Here is a 12,958-nt window from a genome sequence, read left to right as displayed (position 1 = left end):
CCTATTATGCAAAGTAATTTTACGCTGAGATTTAGTGGTTTCTTTTTGTTTTGAAGACATTTTTATAAGAAAAATTAGTTTTTCGCGTTATTGAACACAAAAATGAATTTCACAAGGCCAAAATGATTCACAATTTGAATAACTGTTAATAAATAATAATTAATAAATAGAAAATTATTCGAAATATTGCTCATCGCTGGTCACAACTTTCTCCATCTTTCTGGCAAGCACAAATACCATTACGGTAAAACTTTTCAACTTTGAAATGGCTTGGCGGGTGACTCCCAATGCTTGTTCTTTTTGCGTTTGACACGGATCCTCGATCATCATCGAACAACGTCTACAATTCACCATCTTTGAAGCGACGAAACCCTTCACGTTGTTTCAAGTAGGACAGCACATACGATTTCTATGACTGAAAGCATCTAGAATCGCAGTCTATTTTACAAATGTCTATGTTAAGTTTTGGATACATAAAACTCGATCACCCCTATATGCTGGAGCCATCTGTTGACAAACAGCGGGAACTTACTTGCGCACTATAGTTTATGTATTATTCTAATTCTATGTATGTATGTATATCTGTTTAAGTTGTTAAAATTTGTTTAGCCCTTAAGTTGGGTAAAATTCTGGCATTGGGATGCACCACGAAAAATGTCGAAACTTAACTTTCATCTGTAAGAACTGGGCCGTTTTGGCGGCCAAGAACGAATTAAGCCTTGTTTTTGATACCCGTTGCATTGATCGGAACAAAATGTGGTAAGAAGGGGCAAGATGTGTACAATGAAGCGAGTGATGCTAAAAATCCACAGCCACTGTTTTCGAAATAGTTTTTAACCGGCTTTGCAACATTAGGCCGGTCGCGAATTTCGTGTCCTTCGGAATTGTCGTTGATTCTAGTTGCGGTTAAACGTTTTGAAATGTCTGCTTGAGTGACTTCCAAAAATTCTTCAACAATCTTTATGGAGTACTTCCAGTTCCTCACATTCAAAACTTTTAATTGGGTTCCTCGTTTTCCAAGCCAAAATCACCGCTTTTAAATCGTGCGAACAACTTTTGATAAGTTCGCACAGTTAGAGCATGTTCACTATATCTATACTTGCACCAAAATATGATGGCCTTCGGTAGTGGTTTTCTTAAACAATTAATGATCAAGTTACGCCATGCTCCTCCAATCCCCACGAATACGGACTCAATAATAAATGAGTTCAATAGCGCCTCCGATAATTAAAATAAAAGGATACAGATACGCACCTAGAAGGATTACCGAAAGATCCGAACTTCAAAACGGTTAATTATAATAATTGTATGTTTTAATTTTTCGTAATTATAGCCGAAATTACAGCCGTAATATTTGTATGATTTTTTAGTGCTATATCTAATAACCGTAAGATTAACAAATCTACATAATTCTGAATATTGGGCTCGGTAATGAAAATGCGTGGATAGTATTAGAATATTAACAAAAAATTCAAAATATACAAGTGACTCTATTTAATAACCTTAAGCCGCTCTATAAACAACATTCAGTTTCTAATTTCATATAAGTAAAATAATAAATATTTAAAATAAGTGTATAGAAAATTCACTTGTCCGAAACAGCAGAAATATGGTCTGGGAGTTCATTGGCTGCAAACCGATCCCACATTAGTTTAAAAACCATTTCTAAGCCCCTAGCATATTGGGCGCAATCAAACAATGGACTTTCCACTCGTGCTTTCCACACTTTTGCTCGCATCCCTTTCAGATACTCCCTTTCAGTACCCAAACGAATCGCAATGTCTTCGTATTCTTGTCTTGTGTGTGCTATAAGTTCCGGACATCCCAATGTAGCTAATTGCGATGCAGCAACTCTGTAAATAAAATAATATTATAAAATAGTACGCTTCTTATATACGTAATAAACAAAATCTTCAATTTAATTTCTCATACAAAAGTGTATAGGCATGTATTTATGTTTTCCTATGTTTAAACTTCTTGCTGCTTTAGGAATATACACATATATGAACATACGTATATACTTGTATAAAATAGAAATATTGCAAATGACTCATAAGTACCCAAACGCTAATGAAGAAGTGGATTACTCGAGACTTCAAACCACATCGCTCAAGTATTAAAATACACACATTGTTATGGACAGCTGCACGACTACACGACAGCAGGCTCTCGGTTGTCGCTCTCGCTAAATTAAAATTATTTCTAATTTTGCTAACGACAGTAGAGAGGAGTGATGTCACTAATATGTTAAAATATTCAAAGCTCTAACAAACCTAACGTTATTTTACAAAGAGAAGCATAAGATAGCTCCATTATATCATTTGTAATAACAATTGATAATTTAAAGCAAATAAATTTAACCATTTACTTATTTTTTGCATAAAAAATTTCACGTTGAACAAAATATGTATTAAAATTTCATTGAAATGAAAGGTATTAGTATGGCAACAACGAAATTGTGTACATACAAAATGGACAGCTGTGTTGTTTCGTGTTGTGTTTGTGTTTGATATGTCGCTGCCGACAAATATCCATGTAGCAGGCTTCACGACACCATTTACAGTTCACTGTCGTGCACTCATGTCGTGTCGCTCTCTATGTGCTCAGCACATAACTGAAGATTGCAAGTTACTCTCACAAAGAGCAAATAACGAAAAAGAAACGAAAAACTAGCTGAAACTAGCAAGAAAATATGGAAATGTTATTTTTTACAATCATTTCATATCAACACTCGAAAATTAAACAATGAAAATAAACAAAATCGAAGCAAATGATTGAAATATATAATATAATATGCTGTTAATTGCACTAACGGAAACTTGCAGGTTTCTCAATTTTTTAAGCTTACAACATGTGCACTCTTTTGCTAGTTTCTGCTGTTTTTATAGGTTCAGAAACGATTTTCCTGCAGAACTTTTGCTGGCTAGTAATAGTTAGCAGATAAGAAACAATATTTGTATACATTTTATAATTGTCATTGTCATTTGAAGTTTTCGAATTTGTGTCTCCGAAAGTTTCATCATCGTTGGAATCGATTAAAAGACCTTGAATTCGGTTTTCTGTAAAAGTGATAACTCATATTCAGGGGTGTTGTGAAATCTGATAGTTGTCGGAATCACAATTGAAACCGATCAAAAAAAGTGGTAGTGACTATAGATTATATTTCAAATTAAAATTTGTACAAACTAAATCCATGCATATGCATATTTTCTTATTTAAATTTAATAAAAAAAGTTATATTTTATAATCATATTACGTAATAAAATGTAAACTATGTATAGAGTATAAACACCCTTTCCATGCATATGGACTTTTTCTTATTTAAATTTATTAACCACGGTTACTTTTTTAGAGCGCGGCTGACAGTCGCCAACACTGAAAGAAATAATTCACACACTGGATTGTAGCTTGAAAAATGTTGGAAAGAATCTTTTCATAGTTAACGAAGAAATAATCACTCGAAAGTACAAACAAAGAAAACGGAATCGTGCCATGTTCTCGCATCCATAATCGTCACAATATAAAGCAATTGATAGTTGCGAATCAATTTTGTATGAATATGTTTAGTAAAATGCACATTTATATGGCGAGTGTAGGGTTGTGGAAAAATATATGAAAACTTGCTGTAGTGTATTATTGGCTAACTGTATTGCCTCTGGAGTTGTAAATTAATATAGTAATAAAGACAAAGAGAAGTTGAGAGTACAATTCTTTGAAGCTGGGATGATATAAATACATATAATATATGCGGATAATCTTTATCCGATTCAAGTAGTTGGTCATCCTGTGTTTCAGTGTTAATGTGGCGGGCCTTGCGTTTACTTGGTGTTGACATCGCCAGTAAGTCCTTATTTAGTCGCCTACACCAAGGCTATGGGACGTACCGCACATTATATCATCATTAAATAACGAATTTACACACAAGTAGATAGTAGTTTGTGATATACATGAAAACCGCACGGTGGGTTTAAAATAGCAGAACGGACTATGATTTCGCCATAGGTTCTTTCCGATCCAAGTTGAATTTGGTTTGAGTTTATTATGAACACAAAGCAGAAACTTTTCAGCATAGATTGGTACATTGCAGAACAACACTTTTTTTGCTGGGTATTCCTCTAATGATGGCTTACCTACATACCTACTAAGCAGAGTTATGTAGTTCGCCCTCTGCTAGATATTTGCAAATTAATATCTATAATTTGTGGACACAAAAACGGAGTGACTATTTTGAGATTCAAGTCGCATATATTTGTTGTTAAGTCCAGAAAGATGTAGATGCACTTTTAATATGATGTTGAAATGATGAATGTTTGGCTCAAATATTCAGCGTTACTAACAAACCAAGAAGAAAAACATTTGCGACTTCCACATACATATATACATGTAAAAGTGAATCTTCACTGTTGTCGTCAACTAACGTAAAGAAAATTGGACAACTACGAACAACATAAAATAGGTTTTAAGTGTTTTTCATTAAACATTTTTAAAGTTGATCCCGCATTCGTAAATTAAACTCGAAGATATATACTGTGCCCAAAAAATAAGGTGACATTGTATTTATTTTGAAATTTCTTTATTTATTCTTCCAAATCAATTTCATCCCCTTCAAAGTAATCCCTCCTGATGCAATGCACTTATGCCAACGGATTTTCCAATCTTCGAAACACTGGTTATAGTCACTTTCCGGGATGACCTTCAGTTCCGTCTTCGCTGCGGCTTGAATCTCCTCTATCGTATAAAAACGGATCGGTGTCCCCGGAGCGGTTTTTGAGCTTGGTGAACAGCCAGAAATCGCACGGCGCCAGATCAGGTGAAAACGGTGGTTGCGGAACGATATGGGTTGAGTTTTTGGCGAAATGATCACGAATTACGAGGGCAGTATGGGATGGTGCATTATCGGGGTGTAAAAACCAAGAATTGTCTTTCCACAATTCCGGCCTTTTTAGGCGGATAGCGTTACGCAAACGACGCATAATGTTCAAATAATATTCCTTGTTGACTGTTTGACCGGTTGGAAGGAATTCATAATGCACAACACCACGATAATCGAAGAAACAGTCAACATGACCTTGATTTTTGAGCGACTTTGGCGCGATTTTTTTGGTCTCGGCTCTCTTTTGGCACGATATTCGCTCGATTGGTCGGTTGTTTTTGGGATCATAAGCCTAGATCCAAGTCTCATCGCCAGTTATAATGCGTTTCATGACACCCTGGTAGTCGCAAAGCATCGTTTCACACACTTCAACGCGCCGCCTTTTTTCCAAAAAATTCAATGTTTACGGTACCAGTCGAGATTTGACGTGCTTGAGGCTCAAAACATCCTTCAAATGGTATTGGCTGAGCCTTTCGATATGCCAACTTGATCACCAAGGTCTCTAATTGTTAATCGACGGATTTTCAACACCAAATCTTTGATTTGTTGAACGTGAGCTTCGTTGGTTGAGGTTGATGGCCGCCCTGGACGCTCTTCGTCTTCGACACGTTCACGGCCGGCTTGGAACTCACTTTACCACTTGTAAACATTTTTTGTAGACATAGCCTCATCACCAAAGGCTTTCTGCACCATCCAGCAGCATAAAATTGATTCCGTAAACAAAATTTAATGCAAATTCTTTGCTCAACAAATTTCGACATCGCAAAAAACGAAAAGCTCACTTTTAGCAGCTCACAAAACGACACGTATCTCAAACACTAATGAATATTTTGACATGAAATTTTTTATAAATATGACTGACAGTACTACCAACCTAAAAAAAAAAATTCTCCAAATCCTTTGACGCGCGCAGTTTAAATTCAAATATCACCTTATTTTTTGGGCACAATAGTGGGATTTTCTCCAATCCAACAAATGATCCAAAGAATCACAAGCTTTACCCATGTATTAAATTTCTTTCATATATCCCATAACGAAGAAATTTTTATAATATCAAAAAATTAAACTTGACTTAAAATCCGCTGGCTCGAAACCGGTTTTAGACTTAGGCAAAGTTGTTCCTGATGAACCGTAGAACATTTCCCACAAACGCGAATTTAATGAACACAAATTGACCCGTCTTAGTGTATACAAGTATATGTAGGTTATATACTTTTGAGATTTTTAAAAAATGAGGATTTAAAGCAGATCTGCTATATCTCTTGCGCTGAAGATTTTAGCAAAAATTCCAGAATCTGCTCCAATCATTTTAAAGTATATGAATTCGAAAAAAAAAACACTTCAAATGGTGTGGGGTTTACATACATACATATTTGTGTTGAAGTCTATCCTTATGTGTCTTATAGTTCTTAGACTAAATTAGTCTCATAATATTTCATTATATTAGAACCATCCTCAAATAAGACATATCTGACCTAAACTCAATCACAGTGGCTTAATTTAATATATTGAGAAGATGTACAAAACGTCTACCAAAGGATTTGGATTTATTACATTAGGGATATGAAGCTTAGTCTAAGGTCTAAATCAATTTCATTCATATTAAACGCTAAACCAATTCCATTCTTATTAAGCGCTAAACCACCATAAGAAAGTTTATCCACTTAATTTCATTAAAACATCACACATGTTGACCAACCTACACGGTTAAAAGGCAGGTGGGAACTCGGATAACACTACCTAAGATATATTGAGAGCAGGTCGGAGCCTATTGCACAAGCTTCTGAAATTACCTAGGTATACCCAAGAACATATTTTCCAGCAATTTTATAAATATGTAACTCATACACGGACGGACATATTCGGCATAAAGTTTGTTTGAATAAAGAAAATCATTATATATACATATATTATACGGGAGTTTGGCTAATTCGAGAACCAATTTCACATAATTTCGGATAAGATATCTTACATATTGACTAATATATACGGTATAAAGCCAAACCTTATATTAGGTATATGGGAGATATCTTTTTTTGGCATTACTACATATTACTAACAGAAAAAGATGATATTTGAGTTCCATTAAGATTCCTTATATACCATCACCAATATATAAGGAGTAATATGGAGTCAACTAGATCTTCGTAAAGCCTGATTTTAGTTATATTAGGGTTAGGGCACGTTTTCACCGTTATTAGAAAAACAAACTCACTTAATTTTATAAAGATGGCTCATATATTGGGCGACATATGCGTTATAAAGTCAACCGGATCTATTTGGTATATGGAGATTCGACTCAATTTATTTTTGACATACTACAGCATACATTCCTGGTAATAGGAAAAACTTTGCTCAAAATGTGAGTAAAGGTGGTCGGCCGGGAAACGTAGACCCCATTTTCCTTTAAGTTTCAAATTACTCGTTGTACTGAGGAATGTGTCGGTGTCAGTCGCTCTTAATTCTCAGGAAGTTTTTCCTACTTTATAATGATTTTTCTCTATCCAATGTCAATTTTTTCTCCCTTTGCATGCATTATCACTTATATGAAATATAATTCTGAAAACTAAAAAATTCACTTAACGGAACATCAAAAAAATTCGGAGTTTTACCAATTTTACCAACAAACGAGACGTGTTAACTATAATAATCGATAATTTAATTTAAGGCGGAAATATAGAATAAGGCTTAAATAAACACTGCGATGACATTTTTATCGAATTTTTATGCTACTGAATTACGTCTGTATGCACCGGTTTGCTGCTAAGTGTATAGTATTTACAATAAAGTTATTAGAGGGCAAAGACGCGCACCCTTTTTAAAAAATTATCGACCAGTCGATGCCGATTCTTAATGCAGTTCGTTGTACTAAATAATAGTCTTGCACATTATTGTGGAGCCTTTTAAAGGTTTTCGATTAGAACTATTATAATTTGTAGCAACATGTTGCAATAATCTTGCTTTCTATTAACGTTGGCCGTTATCTGCTATGAACACAAATACATGCGTAGAATAAATGTTTTATACTGGCATATGTACCAACATATTCTAAAAAATCTAGAACAGCAAGCATGCCTTTAATTTACCGACCACCATAAAACATATACCTTGAAGCTAATGTCTCTCCTGGTAAAGTCACCACAGGCGTTCCCGTCCATAAAACGTCCATAGAAGTAGTATGCCCATTACAAAGCGGTGTATCGAGACAGATATCTGCTAATTGGCCGCGGCGGACATGTTCCTCTTTCGCTGCTACGTTCGAAAAAATTACGCGATCACCAGACAACCCTAGAAAATAGAAAAAATACATGAATACTTTTTTAACTTTTTTACATCAATAAAAAATATGGGTAATACTAATTTCTACCTCCATCTTTTTTAAGTATTTCTTAAATACATTTTTATTTTATCTAAATCAGGACTAAGACTCATAATAAGTACTAACAATTACACTCAGTCTTTTTTTTACGCGATTTTCGGTTCTGCCGCTAATCGCGTAAAAAATCGCGTAAAAATGGTTAGTTTTCCAATATTAACTGACGAATTGGTTCCGAATATAAAAAATATCGCGTATAACAAAATATACGCGCAAAAAAAATATTCAAAAACAATACAATAAGTTTCAAATTTCAGACTTATGATTTATTCATGCATAACAAAATAAAAAATACAAAACAAAAACCATATATAAAAGAGAAGAAAATAGAAAATAGGTAGATTTGCTGAAAAACCCGTTGAATGCTGTTTAATCACTGTCATTATCCGTAGTTTAAATTATTCTTAGCCGCTTATTTTGATGGCCGGCACTGATATCACTAGAATTTGTACCAGAATCAATAGTAAGAACTATAGATTGATGTTCTGATTGACTTAGCATCTCCGACTGAGTTTTGCACCATAAATTCAGTTAATTTTGTTTGAATGCTTCTTTTTGGACCCAATAAATTCCGATGTAGTTCTTTATATCTTAACATGCAGAGACTCAATTCTTTTTGAAAAATTCGTGCACGTTCGGCATCAGTATCATTTGCTGCAAAATAATTTTCCAATTCTGCTGCAAGTTTAAGACCAAGCAAAAAACGAAAAAAAACAATCGCGTTAAAGTGAGAAATTCGCGTAAAAAAAGGAATTTGCGCTGCAAAAATAACAGCGTTAAAGTGAAATAGCGCAAAAAGAGGTCGCGTAAAAAAAGGACTGAGTGTATTTCACTCTGTCAATGTAAATTATTAATGGGCCTAGCATAATTGGAAAATCAGTTTAAATAAATGGCATTATTTTCATCATTATTTTCGTCAATAATATCTTATTCATACAAATATCCTTATAGATTATTTTAATAAATAGAACGTTTAGATGTAAGATGTAACAATTTCGCCTTGTATTTGTGATAATTTTTCAAAATTTCAGCGGCCCTGATGTAGACTCTGATTTACACCTGTAAACATATGAAATTTTAGCAGCCGATGTTATAAATACTTTACTGCTGAATCTGCATGAAATAACTCTTTAATATGTCTAGCATAGCGTATAGGAATTTATAGTATTTAATGCAGAATTATTTAAATGGTATATTGTTTAATCATACAATATTAATATATTCATGAACATTGTAAGTTTTTACAACAAATATTATGAAGGTAAATATTATTTGAAAAATACAAGGTGCGTTCCAAAGTAAACAGGACTTAAAAAAACAGAACAAATGTTTTTTTTTCGACAGAATCAATTTATTTTATTCAAAATAGTCTCCTTCTAATTCAATACAGCTTTTTGCACGGTCCAAAAGCATGTCGAAAAGTGTTTAGCTCTCCTTGGCCAGGTATGGCCGCCAGTATGCCAGTGCAAAGCCCTTTTGATGGCCTCTACGTCTGCATAACACCTTTCTTTTCTGTGGGCATTTGAATTTCTTCGAAGGAAGCAGTCGCACGGTGCCATATCAGGTGAATACGGGGGGACCTTCGTATGTTGGATTCTGCGCAATTTTTGGTCGTAAGTCAATGTGTGCGGAATAAACCGTACACACTTCTTTCGTAAGGAAATAGATATTCATGAATAAATAAATTCGTGATACTTTTTAAACAAACCTCGTATAAATAAAAATAATAGACTCCTCTCAAATATATTATTATCTAACTTTTAAGTCCTATTTAAAAAATAGGCGACTTTCTGTGACATTAGATGCATGAATGCTGGAGTGCCACAGGAAAAAATGCTTAGTCTTGTAAAAAATGCTTAGTCTTGTACTTTACACAATTTTTACATCTGTTCCGGTATACTGAAAATGTATTTATTGCTACTTAGGGCGATGATACTGATCTATTGTCGTGAAGCCAGACTACAATTGGACCAAATAATTTAATGCAAAAAAAATCAAATAAGGCTAGCTCAACTAAAACTAAGCTGCTAAACTTGCTTTTGCCTAACGGCTACTAAGGACTGTGCCGAATAAAATTGTCCGCTACAAAAACGATAAAATCTTTTAAATTAGTATTTCGATTATAATTGTAAACTAAAATACTTTATTTAAAAATTTTATATTTGATTTAAAAAAACTGTAGAAGATTTTGTTAGTCGCCGCATCTTTTCGTAGAATTTTTGAGAATTATCCCTGTCGTTCAGCTTGTCAAGATCTTCACACTCACACATTTCGTGCTCTCTTTTTTTGTCTACAAATGCGTCTCGCTTCCCTCTTCAACTCTCGGTATCTATGTCACCCCGCACGTGTTGTGGTCGATTGAAACGTTGCCAGGTAGGTGGTCTATTTTCTCTTCGCTGCGACACGGCACTCTCACTCCGGAAAACCAATGGTTTCGTTTACAGCTGTACGTAAGGAACTTAAAATGCTGTCCCACAGTTTTCTTAAACTGAGTGCTTTCAGAGAGCATGAGTGCAAGTCTAGTAAAAAATCGTTCGGCTGTCTATTCTGATTGCAGCTTCTCGACGTCGAACATTTATTGTGTTTGTTGATGTGGGCTTTTTTGCTGCACAGAGGCGGGTGCGTATCTTGGCTGCAACAAGATAGTTGTCCTAGTTTATGTTACGACCTCGGAGCGTCGCACGTCTAAGAAACTTAAGACGTGTCTTCCGTCTATCACAACATGACGGATCTGGTTGGTGGCTTTTCGATCCGGAGACAGCAAGGTAGCTTGATGTATTTTCGTATACTGGAATCTAGTATTACAGATAACCATACTTCGGGTCCCGGCGAAGTCGGTGAGCCTCAAGCCATTTGGGAATGTTATCTCGTGGAGGCTGAATTTACTAGATGTTTTGCGAAAGATACCTTCCTTGCCCACCCTGGCGTAAAAGTCGCCAAGCTCGATTTTGACATTGTGGCGGGGGCAGATCTCACAGGTGCGCTTCAACCGCTCATAGAAGGCATTTTTGGTCTCATTGTCCTTTTCTTCCGTCGAAGAGTGAACGCAAATCAGCGATATGTTGAAGAACTTCGCTTTGATGCGGATTGTGGCTAGGCGTTCATCCACCGGGGTGAATGACACACCGAATTTGCGCTCCTTTATATGGCCACTGTAGTAAATGCCACAAGGACGTACTCGTCTTAGTCCTTGTCCCGTTCATCGCACTTCTTGAGCGGCGGTGATGTCAGCCTTTATGTATACGAGGATATCAGCGGCACCTTCCCAATAAAGGGAACGAACATTATAGGTGCATGCCCTTATATCGTAATTCTCAGAGCGTGTCATGGTCGTCATCAAAAGGGAAGTCTCTCATCACAGCCTGATTAATATTTTCCATTGGGTGCGTTTTTTTACGTGGCGGGTCCCAAACCCAGCGCACAACCCTGCGGAGGAGATATTCTCACTGTAACTCGCCTTCAAACGCATGTTCTTTGTCTACACAGAGGATACTTCGTCTAGAACCGGAAGTCGTGACCTTCTTGAGTCATATGTAATGGAATCATTTCTGGCCACTCCCGAGCAAATGGCAATCAGAGAGCTTTCCTCACGTGCGTGAACTTCTACACATGACTCCATCCTCCTAAACCAATAATTATTTTTTAATAATAAAAAGGTTTTATTTTTAAGGAACCGCGTCAACCAGCCTTTTTAGGGTAGTGTCCGATATTCTCATAGTTGCTGAAGTCTTGAAGGTCTTTGGTGCCTTTCATCTCTCTTCTTACTAAAGCTCAGTATCTCTCAATCGGCCTTACTTCTAGCCAGTTATGTGGATTTGCTTTTTTAAGCACTACCTAAAATTTCTCCATTTTGTTGGAACCGTTCTGAGATTGTTTTGCTACAGTGACATGAAGCCAAGTAGGGCCAAAAAACATGGACACTTCATGATGGCTTAAAAAATGGAGCAGTCTCTTTTCTAAACATTACTTCACATGTATTTCACTGCTGATTGTACCCGATGCAAATTGCCTGCCACACAAGAAATTTTTTGCATTTTGTAACTTCTTAGCTTTGATTCAACAATATTTCTTCTAGAATTTGTGTCCAGTTAGCTGAGTAAAGTCAGCTAAAACGTAATTCTTATCGTCCATTATTCATCAATCGAACTTCTTAACAAAATTATCCGTTGGCTTCTTAGCTCGTTGTTTTCGGTTTCGTTACGGCGTTTCTATCGGAACTTTCAGTACCTTGTATATCGTTAGCCCAGCTTTCTTCTTCGTCATGCGTACGACAGATTCTGAGGAGCCAGCCGTCCTCGCCCGAAATGCTTGGAACTTTCTTGAGAATGGTCACAACGTTCTTCGCCTTCTCACAATTATGTGACCTATTCTTTTTACCAGAACCGTTCTTGCTAACAATACGCACATCTGCCTTAAAGCGGTTAATAACGCGAGAAGTAATTTTAGGGTTACGTACCTGTTTGGCAATTTTCTTAAGATACCATTGCGATTGTTTTTGGAAAATTTTAATAAGGTTTTCGCGCACTTCCACTTGGCTTGCCATTTTCGCGTTAAATAAATTTTTATTGAATCTAATAGCCATTTCATACAGAAAAATTGAATTAGTACATTATAATTGAGAAACCAGTTGTTACCTTTCACACAGCCGATTACTCGTTTAACGATACCGAAGACAGCAGCTGATGGCTATTTTATCAATAAATACAGTC

At 35.8% G+C, this 12,958-nt stretch overlaps 1 pseudogene; it reads right to left on the bottom strand.

Moving 5' to 3' along the window:
- Nucleotides 1-1,295: 1,295 nt before the first annotated feature.
- Nucleotides 1,296-12,958, bottom strand: part of LOC120770579 — a 129,797-nt pseudogene continuing 118,134 nt past the window's right edge.

This window comes from Bactrocera tryoni, chromosome 3 (assembly GCF_016617805.1).
Source record: "Bactrocera tryoni isolate S06 chromosome 3, CSIRO_BtryS06_freeze2, whole genome shotgun sequence".
NCBI lineage: Eukaryota > Metazoa > Arthropoda > Insecta > Diptera > Tephritidae > Bactrocera > Bactrocera tryoni.
The sequence above is the reverse complement of the archived record's forward strand: the minus strand, read 5'-3'. Positions and strand labels throughout refer to the sequence as shown.